Source organism: Geospiza fortis, unplaced genomic scaffold, assembly GCF_000277835.1.
Source record: "Geospiza fortis unplaced genomic scaffold, GeoFor_1.0 scaffold264, whole genome shotgun sequence".
In the NCBI taxonomy this organism is placed as follows: Eukaryota; Metazoa; Chordata; class Aves; order Passeriformes; family Thraupidae; genus Geospiza; species Geospiza fortis.
In genome coordinates, this window is record NW_005054332.1 from 662241 (window position 1) to 681680 (window position 19440).

Sequence of the window (19440 nt, forward strand, 5' to 3'; positions counted from 1 at the left end):
CGGGCGGCGCGGTGCCCCCTCCCCGCAGGGCACTGCCCGCCCGAGCCGCTGCTCGCTCACCAGCGCGCTCCCACCAACTGCGGGCAGGCCACCCGGCACCCGTGCTAGTTACAAGGTAGGCTTTTAAATGTAAATATATGCACAATCAGCATAGTGGCAATTCGCAAGTTTAATCAGTTTTGTAAATTACTGCTCATTTAGCAAGCCTGTTTTTATTTGCATATCTTAGCATACACCTATTGTCACCCACTAGCATATACAATGTATTTACACAATCATGAGCAGAATACTATGGCACAGGCTGATTGCAGTGCGTTAAAAACTTACGGCATACATCATGTTTATATATGACATAGTTAATATTAGCAATGATAATCTTAAATGACAATTTTGGGAATCAAAACCAAAAACCCTTGAACAAAAACACCTCAAAACAAGCCAGGAATACTCTAGCATGTGTGAGTGTGCACATGTAAGATGTTTAGATAATCGACTACACATAGTGAGTGGCTTACCTTTAATTTTTTTATTGGTGTATCCCCCAGAAGCACCGAAAATGCCTGTACAGAGCTGCTGTAGTGCCGAGGAGTTGCTAGAGTGAGTCTCCAAAGAGTGGTAGAGGGGGATGCAGCTCTGTCCTTATTAGTCTCACAGCGTGACCCTCCCACTCAGTGAGCACAGAATACTCTGCAAGAAAGAACAAACAGCCACCCAGACACAGATTTTACATAATTATATATGTGCATCCCAAGTCAGGTAACAATGTAAGAAATGTTTGGAGTTTTTTTCTCCTTCCCCCTACCTCTCTAAAAGCGCCCTCTCAACAGTTCCATAAATTAGATAGCCGTGGTATGAATGCATGATTGAAAGAGTATCTGGTTTCTAGCTGTGAAGAACCAATTATGTACATTATTACACTGGAAGAAACTAGCTTTTATCTTTTAAGTGTAAGCATACTTTAATTTTAGATACTTTTATATACTTCACCATAAATTTAAAAATCAGCCATGCAAACAACCAAGAGAGTACACCTATTTATGGCACTGATGCTGTAATGCACAGTGAATTACAGAAATTTGTTCTGCCTTTTAAAATCTATCATTTACAATCCTGAATGTTCTTGCACTTGTAATATCATCTGTCTGTGATGGCATGGTGAGACTGAGCACTGCCACTGGCTCTTAGCTGAATTTGCCAAACTGCACTTTTGTCAGGTTCTCCAAGTGTGCTTGTGGCAGTTTTCCGAATTGCACTTTAAAGATGTGAACCAGATAGAAGGACAAAGAGAAATAAAACAGCTAGAAACAGATATACAGAAGACAGAGAGTAGGGCCTCAGTATATAATTTATTTATTTATTTATATCCAAGACATATATTTCCTTTTTCTAGTTGAATTATTCTGACGGGAGAAAAAAAGGAAGGTGGTCATATGAGAATTTATCAGCTTAACATTAATTTAGCTAATTGGTCTTCAGATCAGAAAATATATAGGGTAAACTTTCTTCTACCCCCAGCTCCCATACCCCAAATCCTCCCACCCACTCAGCAGATTTTGTTTCCTCAGTGTTTCCTCATTTCAATCAAGATAACTAACCAGTATAACCAACAAATCACATGGAAAGACATGATTATCTTCCTGGTTTGAATTTCAAAACAGTTGTTGTTCTTCCCAACTTAGAATCACGAGAGAAAGATGAAATTGCAGCTTACGTACACATCTGCTGGGGTGTTTTATTCCACGGCTTGCCACAGGCTTGTGGTGTAACTTTAGGCAAGTCACACTTCTTGCTTGCTCATTCTGGAAATTACAGAAAGTAAAGCTGTCTTACCTCTCAGGGTGAGGTGCAAGAGCCCAGTCCCACAGCTGACAAATCATCGGAGCATTCTTATTCTCCTTCAGACTGTTCATTTGATAAAGGCCTCAATGTTGAGCCCTAATTCTGTGTTTCAGAGTTGTGAGATCCTCAGTTGAAAGACCCTTTGTAAAAGATCTGCCCATAATAAAAGGCATCATCTTTTTTTTTTTTTTATTTGAGAAGAACTGCATTTCTCATTGCCCTTTAAAGCTACAAAATTCTAATTTTTTTTTTTTTTACTTCTTTTTACGTGTTCTAAATACCTGGATTCATCTACTTTACATGAATATAAACAGTCTCATTAATTTCAATCAAATATAAGCTCTGAAGTTGCTAAGCATTTTAATTGCATGAGTTTGCACATACAATCAGTTTATCCTTTAAAGAAATATTTCTGTTTCTTAAAATTTCAGTAATGCTTCAAGGTTCAGACCCAAATATAGTCTTCATTTCCTGTGAAGCAAGGATGTTGCTTCCCTTGCAAAATACTGACACTACAAATAGAAAACGAAATACCTTATTTGGACCATGTCAATTTTAAAAAATACTTCACATCTGCATGAAAGCATTAAGTAGAAGAATTAGAAACTGCTACAACCTTCTCCAACTAATACATACGCTTCCTGTACTCTGGGGCACATCTTCAACTAAACAGGATTATTCCAGTTTGCATAAATCAAAGGAATTACAGGGATTTATACTAGTTGAGGAGAACCACATTAGGGACTGCCATGATATGTATTTATGGACAACACTGTTCACATTATTAAAACCAGTTTGAATGACTAGTGGCATGAAAATTGAGAAAAAGAAAAACCTGTTTAAAAACCTCTGTCATGACCTCCAAAACTTGGTTTCTCTTGGCCTCCCATAATATAGGAAGCAAAGCCACAACTAGTGACACATCTGTTGTTCCCAGTAACAGCCTAGAAATCCCAAACAATTCCTCACCTGCAGTTACTGATGCACTCCAGAGAAAATGTCTATACCTTGTCTTATCTGCTTCAAATCCAGGAAGTACTGGAAAAACTGATAAGCTGAAGCAGCAGCAGCAGCCAGTGGATGATATCCCAACTTGTCTTTGCAGCAACGTATTTTTTCAGCTATCTCAGAGTTTAGCTAAAGCACACAGAAGGCAGAATTAGACCTGGATCCAGGAAAGAGTCAAGGAAAATACACCAAGAAGCAGAAAGTAGAGAAATTTAGGTTTGCAGCCATACTTAGCACAGACATGCAGAGAACATTCCATCTCCTGTGCCAAGGCAAAACTGCTCTGCTGAACAGCTTTTACTACAACTACAGTTGCAGGCAAGATGCAGAGGGAAAAGGTGAGAGAATCAGGGGGCTAAAGCACTGACTTTTTTTTATAGAAAACTTTTCTTTACTGCTAACACTCACTTTCCCCCTTTGTTTCTTTTTTTGTCATAATTAGATATCCAAACCAGCCAAGTTGCATAATTCGCTCTCTGTGTGGTGTTAACAGATTTGTCTCCATCTCGTTAGACCCACATTTTAAACTGTTGCTTACAACAACACGTATGCAGGAATGAAGCTGTAAACTTGGACAAAAGTCTTTAAAGGCAGCAGTATCCTACTTGAAAAAAGTTTTGTAAAAGGAGATTAATTTGAAACGCCCCTTACCACGCAATTTCGCTGAATGTAGTGCTCAATGTTTCTGTTCTGTTGAGTAAGCCCTTATGTGGCATTGTTCCTTGCCAGATGATCCTTTCTGCCCTCTGCAAGATTTCCCGGTCACGACAACTGCATTCCACTGAAGCAATTAAAATATAAATGCTTTTAAATACATGAGACTGAACTATGGTGAACTTAGACGAAACAGGTGGAATCCCAGCCCTGGGGAAGTTAATGGAAATTTTAACATTGATGTAAATGGAGCAAAAATGTCACTCAAATGAGGGCACTTTGGCAAAAACTACATAAAAAGGGAATTATTTATATGCATGTGCACACATACTAAGCACTCCTAAGCAGCAAAGCCAACAGAAAAGCTGGATGTCACTTCGTTTCTGCTATTGGAGACAAAAAGGAAAAAACCCAACTGCTACTTCTTCTACTGCATACTCAAGCAGCTCTCAGATTTTCAGTAGAGGGGCCAAAATAACTAAAAAAAATACAGACAGAATACTTACCATTATAGTTTTGTGGTACTTGTTTTCTTAGCTCAGGCATTTTCTCTACTCTTTGACACTTTACAACATGTCCTAAAATAACCAATTGGTAGTAAATATAATGGTACAGCAACCAAAAAAATAGAAAGAAAAAAAGGTACATTCTTTATCTTGGATTTTAATGCTACTGATAAACCCAATCTCAAAAAAATAATCATTCACAATGTTTAGTGTTATCTGGTCCTAATATATATAATATTTTTAATAGTGGCATTTTAATTCAAAATATACACATTTCAAAGTAAACAAATAAATGTCGTGATATATTGCTTATATTTACCAGTCGCAAACATGCCAAAAGCTGTATCATATGCTTTGAGCAGTATTCATTATTATTCCAAAAAAATACATTTCTCAGTATATACTGAGAAATGTGGTATATACTACTCTTTAAAGTGTTAGTTCAAAAATTCAAAAGCTAAGTTATTCAAACCTGAAATACTTCTGGATTTGTAGAATTCAGTAAAACATCAGTCCAGGCTTAGAGAAACAATACTAAGATTAATAGCAATAAAATGTTCCTTATCTAGTGAAAGGCACACTTTCCTTTTTTTTCCTATGGATATATATACATATATATATATATACACACATATATATATATACACATATAACCATACCCTAAACAACTTGCAACAAGTTCTATTGTTTCATGAACCAAAGATACATGAAAAAAAATTAAAGTTCACCACAGTTCTTCTTCCTCTTCTTGCCTTCATATGGAATCTGCCCTACCTGTAAAGCAGAAAATACATGCATTATGGTGGCTTTTGTATAGCACAAGAAAAAAGGAAGTGATCAAACAGCTGATTATGGAAGAGCTAAAAGGCAATTTTCTAAAACAAGTGAAAGCACATCTTCTGGCTTGTTTTAGATTGAAGTATCCATTTGTCTTTAAAAGTAAAAGTATCCATATGTCTATACACAATGAAAAGGTCCTAGCCAGGTTTTAGACAGCTTTGCTGGGAAGCGTAGCTGTTTGCCCAATATTTCTATATGAATATGGTAAAATCCTATACACAGTCTGAAAGCATCTATAAATCAGTAAAATATGTTAATTTAACATAAAATTAAAATTTGTTAATTTATATAGTGCAAATATTAGGAAAAGGAAGGTGACGAGCAAAAAAAAGGTATCAGCAAAATAAAAAATCCTACAAATAGATTAGGCTGTATAAAACATGCAGGCTTAATAGGCAGAATTATTTCAGCTCAGAGGATACTCTATGCCTGTTTTCTTTCAACTTCAGCAAGATAAAGCAGAGATTTTAAATTGTAACAAATATATCTAAGAGTCCTCAAGCCTCAGTATTAGCTGTTGTCTCCTACTCTTGTGTCCTTTCCAGCCACCTAATTTGCCCAAATTGTATTTAAAAATTGAATACTACTAGGAGAAATAACCCACTTTTTAGGTCCAGTTATAAAGAGTGTCAAATTTTCAGAAAGTAACTACTTTAAATTTGCATATGCCATACTAACTGATATCTAGTGACTGTCAGTTTTAACACACAGTAGCTACAATTATATTCACCCATCCAGGGTTCTGAGTTCATGCAGAGCTATTTACTATTATGCTATTTCAGTGCTGTCAAGCAACATAAAAATGAAATATTAAAATGACAAGTATTTTATTTACATTTATTGCTGAATAAATAAGCAAAATAATCTAAAAATTCATAATAAGTGCATATTTAATCTGTATCTCTGCATTCACGTACTTTATTTGCCTCTCATCTAGGAGTAATAGTCTCAGGGTTTAACCATTGTACTTTTAAGAAAGTAGTTTTGTAGATTTATGTAAGCTTGATGTGTAAGCCTAGAGCTATCTAGTTATGGTCTCTGATGTGAAAGAACCATGAATTCAATAGTGTCTAAAAGACTGCAGCTAGAAGACTGAAGTACATGCAAAAAGAGAAAAAAAGATCTGGCTGTCACATGCCCTCTAAACCATCCTACTGACCTATACATATTGCAAGTCAATGTCCTGTATCACCCTGTGTATTTATGTATTTTTGGGAGCTGAGGATTTCAGCACTAATAGAAGATGACAGTCCAAAGGGAGAACCTATCAGACCATGTTTGCATGACTATTTGTGTGTTTATGCACTGCGATTCACATAAATTTTCCTGTTTACTAGGAATGAAAATTCCAATGCTACCTCCTAGAAAGGCCACTATTTAAGTGAATGGAAGGTTCTTAAAATAAATGTAACCATGTAATATATCAAGAGTACCATTTGCCTCAATCTCTGCATTGTTTATTTTTGGCATGTCAAAACTGCTTTGTGCACAATGGAGAAATTTAATTTTGGAGCAAAATCAAGTGATTTAGCATGAAAATGCCATTTTGATGAAGCCTGGAGTTGCTACAAACTGCTTTGGTTTCTTCCCTTTCCTGGTAAGTGGAACCCAGATAAATCTTGTTAGTAAACTATACTTAATCTCGCCAATTAGGCATCAAATAATTGTGTTGGAACCAATTATTAATGCAGGAACCAACTATGTTCAAACAGCTTAGACTGGCATCCTGCAACTGTTTAGTGAGGTTATATTTTTACGTGACAAACATTTTCACATGTTGACCTCCTAGGGTAAGCACATGATAGGAAGGAGAGGAAGGAGAGGAAGGAAGGAGAGGAAGGAAGGAAGGAAGGAAGGAAGGAAGGAAGGAAGGGAAGGAGAGAAGACCAGTCCTGGCTCCAGTGTTGATCCAGCTGATGCTCCAAGAGTTCATGGAGATGCTTTTTTGTTGCCCTTGTAGCCCTAGAGTTAAGTTTCGTTCTCTCTAGTAAGTCAGTTAGCATGTGCAATTCATTCTTCTTGACTTTTCTGGAAATGGGTTAGAGGGCTTCAGGGATCTTGGGTGGTTTTGATCCTCCCTTACAGTCCATGCCAGCTTCTTCACCTCATTCCAGTGCTGTACTGCATTGTATGTATCTCCAGGAGCCAAAACAAGGACATTTTCCCCAGGAAAGTGCTGCCTCACCTCCATGTTTCCTCCTTTTCCTCAGCCACATCTTGTTCTTTCTCACAGTGTATTATTTCCAACAATCCTTGGTTGGCTCCATCCCTATCACTGCATGAGACATACACATCAGCTCTTTATCTTCTGGGCTTCTACAAGGGGAAGACACTATTCACAAAGAAACAAGTTTTTTTTTGGAATAAAATTGTGTTTGTCCAATTTTTTTAGCATGAACAATCATAGCTTGACATGCTTTCAAATCTATGTGAAGAATTAATTCTGGTTCCTATGTTAAAACTAAAAGGTAAATTTGTTTAAAAAGAGAACTTGCAAACTGTTCTAGGACTGAGTTGCTCAAAGATTCATCAGTGACATTGAACTTGTCTCTCCTCTTTGGATATTGTTCCATTTCCCAGGACTTAGAATAGAGGTTACTTCTTTAAGGAACTGTTAATATGTTACAGATACTTCACTGGTCTTTAGGGACCTTTAAAGTTTACTTCAATGGAGGATTTGACGCCTGGAGAATAAAATTAGAAAAAAAAAAAAAGTTAAAACAGAATACACTAAGCCTGTTGGCAGGAGTGGGGAAAAAACCAAACCAAATCAAATAAACAAAACCAAAAAAACCCTAACCACAGAAGGCCTGTAAGAAGAAGAATACATAACAAAAAATGTGGCATGCATTTACTGTTACACAGGGTTCATCATTCCCACAGAATTACTTCTTGCAATCAGAACCTGGGTTTGACTGCCAAATTAGACTAGCCTGGTTCCAAATGACAAATCTGGCAAGCCTCCTTTAGAGTCCTCCCTAGTACTGAGTTTTACTGCATAAATCAGTGGGAGTCTGAGTGTATCCCTTGTCTGCCTGGGCTACATCACAGCAAACCTCTGGAGAAGTGTTACCAGTGCACTAAGAAAGAAGCTGTCTATATCCAAGCACACTTCTGAATTACAGCAAGACAAAGGATTACACACACTTGATTCACTTGATTTTCTGTGTTCCTGTGGTGTGAAGACCACAGAGTTAATAACCCAAAAGTAGTTTAATCACAAGTTTAAATTCAGCTTTAAGCATTGTTAGTTCAGGCCAAGGGAACTGTAGAAGTGAGCTATGCTTCTGTCTACACATGTAAGCAAACAGCAGGTGGGCTGAAACCTGAATGCAAGTCATGTTGCATTCAGGCACTGAGATGTCTAAACTAAAGGTCTAATTTCCCTTGGAAAATACAGATTTGGGGTTAATTGTTCTTTATAAGTGTCTCTCTTGATTTTAGAGTGACAGTGTTATTAAATTCAACATGACACCTTAGTTTCTGAACTCAGTCTGGGTGTGATTTAAAGGTTTTATAGAATCTGTGGACTTTCAAGCAGTTTAAATAAACTCTATGACCAGCACAGCTTTTAGATATCTTTACATAAGGTAGTCTTATGTACTTAGAAATACTTATACTCTTTTTGTGGCTGAAAGTTAAATACAAAAATGAGCTACACTATTACAACACATTTTTATAATTATGTAAATTGTTCACAAAGTAAATTGGACTGATATTATGAAATGAGTCAAATTATATGTACAGAGGACTTAAAGGAATATTCCACAAGCATTGCCTGCAAAAGACATGGTTAAATAAGAATTCTCAGTTACATCTACATAGAAGCCTTCCATTTACTTTTGGACCAGGTCTCCTTAAAAGTTTCATTAACACAAACTTACCTTGGCGTATAGCAAAGGTGTGCATATCCTTTTTAAATATAATCTAACTTTATTATGTGGACATGATAAAAATTTAAGTAGTATTTTCAGTGGAGGACTTCCACTCCTGTGATTTTATCAGAGTATTAAAGATAAATATTAAAATTTGTAAAAGAGCATTCTCCACTTGCATTTTAGATCCAGACAGTACTGAGAAGTAGTCATAACTGCTCAGATCCCTACCTTACTATAATTTCTCGTGTCAGAAGTTAATTCAGAAGTCTTAAATACTTCTCAGTCTATGTCTTTGTCATCACTTTGAGTTCAAAAACTCTCCCATCAAACCCCAGTCCTCTGCCTTCCTGCATGACAGCTGTCTATAGACTGGAGAGACAAGGCAAGGAAAGCCATACAAGGAAAAGGGGCAGGAGGCAGGATGACATTTAGCACATGGGAGGTTAACACTGCTCACCTATATAAACTAAAGTATCTAAAATATAAAACATCGAATGATTTAGTGATTTCCTACTCTGAAGTATTTACCAGTATGGGAGTCAGGAGCTGAGGCCATAAGAGAAAAAGAAAGAAATAGAAGTGAAAATTAAGATACTAGGGTATCCTTTGATATAGGGCAGCCAAATGGGTTGGGCTAGATTCCTTTTCATTTCTTTGTTAATGAAACACAAGCTGATCTTGATGCAATCAGATTAATTCAACCTCTTTCAGTATAGAATACTATGCAAGGCAGTTCTTTTTTAAGATGTTGTCAATTTTAGAGTCCTGTAGGTTTTCCTGTTTATCAGTAAATGGAGACAATAGTGAAACATCATTGTATGGTTCATTCCAGATGTATAAGTGGGCCCGGACAAAAAAACCTTATAAATGAAATTCAATTAAGAATTGGATTTCACTTTTCTGCTGTAGCCAAGGGATATGCTTTTGATGCCTTAAGAAATATTTAATCCATAATTAAGCCATAATTATGGGAGACCATAATTTCCCCATCTTCCCCCATATTTCAGCTTCTTTTCTCTGAAGTTAAAATATGTATTGAAATGTCTTCATAACTTTGACAGTTGAGAAGTGCATTTGACAATGATTTACAGAAAACCTATCAGCATTAAGACCAAGAACACCACAAGCCAGGAAAAAATGAAAATAGAAAAAATACCCTTCACTATTGAAATAACACAATGAGAAAACCCCCTGAAAATAGCTTCATCAACTTAATTTCTGCTTAAACAACACTGAAAAAAATGTTAGTATGATTCATTTAAAAACAGAAACATTTTTAAACATGTTAAAAAATCCTTATGTAGAAATACATTTTTGTCATTCCCTTTCTTACTGTTTTTCCTGAAATAAACTTTCTCCCACAGGAGTGACCCCAGTTCCATTAATGACCTTGCCTTCTGCTGTGAGATTTGCTTATTTAGCGCACGGTTGTTCTTTCCTGTGCTGCTTGCAGGATGCCAGTGCCAGATAGCTCCACTCCAGGATCTCACTGGAAAAAAATTAGAAAAAGAGAACTAGAAAGTCAGTGCAAGTAACACCTCTAATTTTCTGCTGAGCATGGGAAGTTTGGTAGATTTTTTACTTAAAGTGAAATTTTGAATTCACAAAGTCAGAGTATTCTCTGGCATAAACTTAATTTGGGCCAGAATGTCACACCTGCTTTCTGTGACCTCCCCTTAGCAGCTGTTGCTGTGAGTTAGGAGCGTTGGAGACCTCAGTGAAGCCAGGATTTCACTCTAAACAGAAAGTATGACCAATGCTTGCTGTCATCCTCAGAGAGAGCACAATTAAGAAATAAATATACCAGAAAGAGACTGCTTGCTTGGATTGTGGTCTGCCTTTATCTGTTAAGTAGTCTTATAGTATCAGAAGTCTTTTTTCTATGTACAAATTTAGGCCATTATCAACTGTTTCTGAATAACAAAGATGGATTGAGGAGCTTTTATTTTATTTAATCTGTTTGTTTTTTTTTTTTTTTTTTGCCACAAAGCACTGTGGTTTTGTGGTAGGTGGGTTTTTTTGGTTGGTTGGTTTGAATCTTTTTCTGGAACCACTCCTGCTCATTGACATCAATTAGCAAGAAGAATGCTTGGACAGTGGAAGCTAACACAATGGCAGAGTCACACAATCAATACCATATAAAGCAGTAACACAGCTACATTACTGCTACTTAGCATTTCTTTCTGTTAAATCCCAACTTTTTTAAGCCATCCCAGTGTGTGTGAAGCTATTGTTACCTCTCTTAAAAAGTTCCAACTTTCCAAAATGCTATATGCTGCTCAGTAAGGTTACCCCTGCAATATTTGCTCCCACAAATAAAACCTTATATTTGATTTCACTGTATCACCTTTTTCCTGGGCAATCTTAACCACCCTACAAAAGTGGATGTACCATTATTTCCTACTCAATCATTTTCATGTCAACAGCAAGCTGTTCACAATGTTTTCTAGCCGAGGAAAGCAAAGCCTTGCACTCAATTTAATGATGTTTATCTCACAGTAACGTGATAGTTTTGCAGCAAGCCAGCTGAGCAATCTCCAAATTTTAAGGGAATGTTCTAAGTACATGTGAGAACATTATTTTTCTGACAACTGGAAAACTGGAATAGGAAAAGTAGGATTGAAACAAATTTTGAAATTTTTTAGCAATGCCTGATCTAATTTTTAACTGCTTATTTTTCAAAAATATTTGATTAGTCACTACTATCAAGTAAGATAGTATACTACTATCATTCAGAGCTGCTTTCTCTCATACAAAAATGTGCACTGAGACCTTGCTTGCAGACCTGCTTTGCTTACAAAACCAGTCCAATTTCAGTGGCAGGCATATGAATACTCTCAAAAATCAGTATAGATATTGCTAGAGAACCCTGTTGTTGAGGAGAAAATAGATAGTAACAACAAAAATGAATGATTTATTTAGAAAGCTATCCTTTGGATGCCAGGTGTGTTTTAAAAAGTGCTCATGTTTTCAATTGGTGTAGTGTATTATTTTTGTGAATGATACCAAAAGTCAACACAACTATAACCCAAATGGAATAAAACCTGATAACATCTGCAATGGCTAGAACTTCAGAGGTGATCAACATTAAACCGCATATGAGCCAAGATGATGGTGACTATATTAAAAGTCATAATACAAATACTTACACATTGGAAAATCAACCTGTAGAATGCTAGAAAATATCACACACACTCTGAGCTTAAAAGAGCACAAAAATACAAATGAACTAATTTATGAAAGCCCAACAAATATAAGTTACATTGTTATCATTGTAGAAAACAGGGCAAAACTTACATACCTGCTGAATGACATTTATATTGTAACATTATAGAGTTTACACAATGGAGACTGTGCACAAACATGGCAAAGTTGAACTGACACCTACTGTAACAAACAAACTGGAAATTAACTGATTACACCAGGTAAGGCAGGGAGAAATTTGAGCAATACCTACAGCAGAATGACTTTACCAGTGTAAGAGTACTGGTGTGAAGTGCTACAAAAATAGTAATCAGCAGCAGGTAGTAAAGCAAGTCAGGGCTTGAAAGCCTCCAAGGAGGGAGGCTACATCTCTGCAGACATCCTGTTCCTCTGTGTGACTGTCCTCATGGTGAAGAAATTTCATCTCCAGTTGGAACCTCTCTTGTTTCCACTTGTGCCCAGCTGGCATCCTCCTGTCATGTACTTTCAAACCACTCAGCTTCATTTTTCTCCATGACCTTGCCCTGTGCGTAGGCTGCTATTAGGTGTCCTGAAGACTTTTCTGTGCTAATCAAAGATCAGTCCCATGCCAAAAAATACCCACCTGGAATAGCAAGTATGCTGACACAGAAAGCAAACTGTGTCTTCTTTGCAGACTGTACTTGCTCTACATCTTTTATGCAGGCAACATGGAAAAAACAGGAAAATGTTAGCAAGAAAATGACGGTCAAAAAATTTGGCTACCAACACATCTGGGTACATATTTTCAACTCTTCTTCATACCAGATTCCCATCAGGGTTTGTCTTCTTGGAGTGACTAAAAAGAAGCTTTGTGGGGTATTTTGATGTCCTTGGTTTCTGCAGAAAATACAGTCTGTGCACGTGGTTCTTGTGGGCGCTGGTCTTTCCTCTGGCTAAAACTTTGGAGACATTGTAGCAAACAGTTACCTTAAATAGAGCAAAATTTCTGGTAGACTTGTTTAATTTGGTGACTATAAGAAAGCAAATAATAACCCAGTGAAAAATAGATGTGGAAAGGTTTTTAACATCAAAACAAATATATACACAAAATAAATACAAGCACATAATCATTTAAGTGAATACTTGCCGTGCATCATTTTACAAAAAAATATATACATTTCTAGTATTTTGCACTGAAAAATACTATCTGTATCACTTTATTTTTGTGCCAAAAAATGGGGACAGAATCCAGCAAATGAACTGAGCACTCTGTGACAAAGCAAAATAGTTGATAGTTGCTGAAATAAGGGAAGGAGAACAGTCACTGGGATCTGTCAATATGTAGAAGAGATACAGGATTGTACAAACTCCTGTTAGTGTGTCTGTCATGTAACAGGGACAGCTTGTCTGTCACGGACAGGGACACCTTGCACTAGATCAGGTTGCTCAAATAAAAGACCAACAGAGACTGGAAGATGAAGGTGAAAAGATTAACAGGATGATATTTATTATGACTTTCAATCTGTTCTTGAATTACCAAGTTCATCAGAGTTCAGAATGAAAATGCTGTGGTTGCAAGTATTGGAAAGAATGTTTTAGGTAAGTTAGTCATACATTGATAGAAAAGAATTCTTTCTTGAATATATAGTGAAGGAATAGCAGAGTTTAGGTAAGTTCTAGCTGTGCATATCTACAGAATTGGAATTTTTTATGATGGCACTGAATCATAGGCTTGAATGCTTTGGAAAGCAATGGTGCCATCAATAGTGACAGAGCTTGACAAAAAAAGCAAGATTTGGAACAATCCATTTTAATTTTGAAAAACTTGATTTAAAACTGATATATGCATAGCTTTAAAAAGATAAATAATTCATATATTACACACCAACTCCCGAAGTTCTTGCAATGCCAAAACTTGGGCGGAAATGCGAGCTTTGTGCAAGTAATGCTTGGCAGATTCGGCTCTGCCGGGGTCTCGGGCGCCGCTCCGGCACCGAGGCGGCTCCGGAGAGCTGCGCCGCGCGCGCCCTCTGCTGGGCGAGAGCGGAAGATGCCCCGGCTCGCCCGGCGAGGCTTCTGCTGCTAAAACGGGATCCTCCCGCCTGAAACCGCAGCGGTTCCTGACTATAAATTGATTTTTAAAATTTGAATCACCGATTAAAAATTTGTCAGTTTCGATATTACTCTTCCTCCATTAATATAATCTGTTTCCTGTACATCCTTCTATGATTATTCAACTGCAACCCGAAGAGGAAAGCAGTTTGCCTGCAGGAAATAATGAAACAGGAAGAGTAAACTAAATCCTTGCCAAAAACATAGAAGAAGAAATATTGCTGTAACATGCATCCATCTGTGCTGTTTCCCTTACCGGGTACAGGGAACATTGAGTCTTAGTGGTAGCATGAAGCCCTAGCATTCCTTTGGGTCTAGTAGAATAAACATTATACAAGCCAGAACTTTCAATATTGAATCAAGACTCTGAGATTGCTCCTCACTATGTACATACACATGCCTGTCTCTGCAGAGCTGGTTTAGAATCATAGAATGGTTTGGGTATGAAGGGACCTTAAAGGTCATCTAGCTCCCATCATCCTGCCAGGGACAGGGACACCTTGCACTAGACCAGGCTGTTCAAAGCTCCATCCAACCTGGTCTTGAACACTGCCAGCATTGTGGCATCCACAACTTCTCTAGGAAACCTGTTCCAGTGCCAGAATCAGTTCTTTTGACTCCATCTGCTTAAAGTTTTTGTCTCAGGTTACAGGCATATACAGAGTATGTTTGTTTGTATCCATATTCACTGAAAACTAACAGATAATGATCCACATCATTATGGAGTATACATTTCAGATAGGACAGAAATGGCAGAAAGTAGAATTATTTGCTCTTTTGTGAAGTCAAAACTACAGAGGTAACTACTGCTATGCCACTACTGATCAAAAAGGCTTTAATGATAAATCTTCAGTCAGCAGCTATAATCTCATGCCATTCTTCCTCTCTAGGATATTGCTGCCCTACTATCCAATTCCTGGTGCAAGTGCTGAGAATAGTTATTTCCTTTGCATTCTACAAAATATTATCTTCTATCTAAATACAGTTGATGTGTCAGTGGTGCATTAATCGCTGACATATTCAGGTTGGAAATGACTCTCAGCACACTGCTTCTCCAACCTCACACCCAAAACAGGGTCACAATGAATCCAGACCAGCTTGCTCAAGGTTTTATCAGTCAAATTGTATAAACCTTCAAGAATAGATGTTGCAAATCCTATCTGGGCTATTCGCTCCTCTGGTTAATTATCCTTACACTTTTTTTCCCCACATATTCCGTCAGATCCTCCTATTTTAATGTATGTCTACTGCCACTCCTACTGTGCCCCACTGACTCCATTGCCTGGCCAGCCTCCCTGCCAGCCTGCTGTTCAGGTCCCACAGCCATCTCTTCTGTGGGCTGAACAAGCCCAGCTTCCTCCCCTCTCCACACAAAACAAGTACTACACAGCCCAACACCCTGGTGACCCTCCCCTGAACCCACTCCAGTTTATCACTCTGTTTCTTGAACTGAGAAAATTAGATTCATCAACTGTCTCTTTACACATGGAAGCATTAAGCCAACTTTTCCCCCTGTTTTGAAATAACAGGCAACTTCTTGTGCTCCTGGGTATGGGCTTGAGGCCTATTTTGAGAGAGGAGGCTCACCTGTTTGTACTGTTCATTATAAAAATAACCTCTTCTATGCTGCTAGACAGCCCTTGATGCCCAGGACTCTTTATGCAGTCCATATGTTGGGTTTAAATAATGTAGATGGCTTCTCAGTCAGTCTTCTGAGCCAGAAGAAATTCACCTTTATCATGAAGATTACCATCTAACTCCATCAAATTGACAAGCCCCAGCCTTTGTTGATATCCTAGAACAGGCATGCTGAGCTGAACTCTCTGAGAGACAGCAAGTGAAATGACTGAAAGACTATACAGCTTCTTATATTGACCTTTTAGTGCCAACAGCAAACCCTTTGGAAAACAGGGAAAGCTTAACAATCTCTCCTTGCAAATCCTGTCCGTTCTGGCACTCCCCTGCTTAGGGGCCTTCTGAGCTGGAGGCTGCTTCTCTGTGCTAGTGCTTAATACTGCTTGACAGACCTCTCATCCATGAATTTCTCTATTAAATTTTAACATATGCATACTTGGCATTCAAATCATCCCATGTTAAGAGTATCTTTTGGTTTAAATTTCATGAAGAACTCTCTTTTTAAGTCTGCTGCTTGTTGATTTATTTTGTGCCCATTTTCTTTTGACATGGGTATGGCTAATTGTTCTCTATTCTCTGTTCCTTGTGCCAGTCAGAACCTTAAAAATGCTACCACTTCTCCTTTAGCAGCATCTTTTCCAAGATGGTGATTCCAAATTACTTACTGTTTTCGGTACACAAGAAGGTACTCCTCACTTTGCTCACACTTGTCATCCCCTGAACTATCAAAAATTCTGGGTAACTTTTTGACACTGATATCAAAGCAGCTCACTGTCCATGGAGCATAATGACAATTACACTGTGCCCTTTCCACTAGTATCAACACTTAACTAAACTTAGTGGCAGCTTTTCCATTAAATTCAGGGACTCAGAATTTAATGTATTGTTTTGCTTACCTTCCATCTTGTTTCTTCAGTGTATCCTGGGAAGATCTCCAGATATTTTCCTTCCAAGTTTATGCCTTGGTTGCAATTTTCCCATGTGCAAAAGACTAGCAGTATCTTTAATAATTTCAGACAAACATGCAGAAAACAGTACTTTAGATGTTCTAATATGATGGAGTAAGTTCATTGTTTGATTAGTGCCATGATAAAAATACTGTGGTATTCTCTTTTTTCCTCTGAAAACTGCAGGCTGAAAGTTTCATGGGAAAACAACATTCACACTCATTTTTGTTGTGGGAATGTTCACACACTTCTGTAGTGGAAGTTCACATTACTTTTGCTCTTAACACTTCATGCAGAACTATAATTTACATTCAGAAAAGCTTTTAATTATTGAGAAAAAAGAAATTGAGCTTTGAAGGCTTCAATTGTTTTTACAGCCCTTCTTAAAGAAAATAACCTACACTCTCTATGTCCTGGAGAAATTAATCACCTCTTCTGCCTTCAAAATCCTATTTTAAAATTCTGGTTCTGTTCAAGTAAACAAATTAAGGAACCAAGAATAAAAAAAAAGAACCTCCATAAATATTACCGTGCCGTTGTTAGTAATTCATTAAAAGAAAACCACTCTAAATTCTTCCATAGATTAATTCTAAATTTCTGACTCAACTTCTTATTTTTATTTGCATGTTGTGACATTTAGAAGGATGACCTCTGTTCCAAAATAAATAAAAACTTAAAGAAAAAACCCTTTTACCCTTCTTCAATACTACCACAACAAGAAAATACACATACATCTTAGTGCACAGATTAGCTATTCCTCTCCATCTTGTGACAGTTCTGTGCTTTCATTAAGAGTTCACTAGTCCCAAACTATGCCAGCTTTTCTTTGCATGTTAGAAAGTCATGTGTTTTGGGGACTGGGCTTTGCCATTTTAAGTACTTCAACTAATATATATATTGATTATACAAAGTTATAAAAATTATTTATATAAATTATTTAATTGACTTTATTATAAAACTGTTGTTGAGAAGGACATGCTAAATAGACACAAAAAGTGAACTGATGGCACAGAAAGCCTATCTTTAGGTTCCAAAAATGGTGACTCAGCCTTTGACTTGGGCTACCCAAAAAACAATGTGCCAGTGCTGATGTGTATGCTGGGGAGAACACCACTGTATACTTACCCACTACATGCATTTTTTCCCTCAATTCTACTAAATATTGAGAAAACCTTATTCCCAAACCAATGGAACCATCTCTTTTCCTCATAATTACATCATTATTTCTTTTGAAAACTGTTTTCTTCCCTCTTCTTACCCAAAATAAGAATTGAGCTGATTTAAACCAAGTTAAAGTCAAACTGAAATGTTCATGAAATGTTGAGTCACTGATACATCATGATAAAATACTGATATTGAAAAAGGTTTAAAGAGAAAATGAGGTTTCTCTCAGTGAAAAAGAATGATAGACTGCACTAAATCCAAGCACACTGAAAACAGGTGTGACTGAGGATCTCGAAACAAGGAACAATTTAGGATAAGGAAATACAAGTAGCAAAGATGTGAAGGTGGCATCCCATTGTTCTTTCTATATTAAACTAGCAATAAATAACATCCAAGTTTGTAGGTACAGCAGAAAATCATATTCATAGAGTGAAAATTAACTATTACTGGCATTTATGAAGAAACCTAAAGGTGTGCTACTGGTTAAATAAGACTAAGTAAGCACTGAAGTACAGTGATGGAAGAGAGATGCATGACACACCAGTCTCAGAAATCTAGCTTGATCTGCAGTAGTGGTAAATGAACTACAGTAGTACATCAAACAAAAGACATTTCAAGAAGTTACAGTTAATTTTATTCATAGAAGTTGAAGCACTTGAAAGAAAGTTGTTATTATTCCCAATGGTTAATTGTGTGTACTTGGAGAGTACTAGGTCCAATGTCCTCTGTGCTATCAGGTTTACAAGTTTTACTGGATTCAGCCACATAACATAAAGAATAATTACACCCTCGAGTATAAGATCGTGACATATTTTGTGAAATATTGCTAAACCCAGTTTCACTATCTTGTCTCTTAACATGAGAAAAATAAAAGTAAAACAAGTAGAGTTAATAAGGGGATTTTAAATTATGGCATTGCTATTAGCCACACACTTCCAGCCCCCTTGAAACTTGGAGGATTATCAAGTGGTGACACGAGCAGCTCAGTCAAGTGAGAAGGAGCACCTGCTCCCTGTTGGTATGTACACTATCCAGTTCAAGCACGATTCTAATCCCTTGTCCTGGTCAAAATGAAGATGGTGTCTTGTTTCATATACTTTAATTTCTATAATACCAATCATCTTCTTTCTCTGTCTTTTCACCACATCAATACTTTAGTAAAAGTAAATTCCACAAGTTATTAAGTAGCACCTAAGACATTTCCTCTAGTTTGGATTTATTTCCAATATACATAAGAATTACTATAACAGTTCTTTTTAGACAAAGATTTTATTTTGTAAGCAATATAATTAAAGTTTCTTTTAAAATTATATACTTCCATTATAGCACAAAATTATTGTAATCCTTTTTTTGGGCATTGTGCAACCATCTTGTGGGGGAAAGAGGAATGGTATTTAGGGAAGTCCAGTGATATAATTCTTTATTTTTTCACACTATGGCTACTACCACCACAATGACTATAAGGTTTTGTTGAGGAATACAGTAACAGCATTCTCTTCCGACTTATTCTATTTTCGTTCACACATTATCTCAATGACTCGCTAAGATCCTCCCCAATTTTTTACATACAGTAAAAATTTTTAAAGAGACATTTAATTATTAGCTTGCAGTTATCAACCCCTGCTACAAACATGCCCAGAAAACCTTTACAGAAATAATTTTTTGTACTCTTCTCACTCTTGCTCCATACAT

The 19440-nt window shown here is 37.0% G+C and overlaps 2 protein-coding genes across 2 annotated transcripts in view; one reads left to right on the forward strand and one right to left on the reverse strand.

Annotated features, from left to right (window-relative positions):
• The window catches only part of COL19A1 (collagen type XIX alpha 1 chain), a 170211-nt gene extending 169613 nt beyond the window's left edge, over window positions 1–598 (reverse strand). The window contains exon 1 of the mRNA XM_031057604.1: window positions 516–598. The gene's annotated coding sequence lies outside the window, so the exon portion shown is untranslated. The remainder of the gene's footprint in view (window positions 1–515) is intronic.
• LMBRD1 (LMBR1 domain containing 1) overlaps window positions 20–19440 on the forward strand; it is an 89013-nt gene continuing 69592 nt past the window's right edge. Inside the window, exon 1 of the mRNA XM_014307295.2 lies at window positions 20–115. The gene's annotated coding sequence lies outside the window, so the exon portion shown is untranslated. The remainder of the gene's footprint in view (window positions 116–19440) is intronic.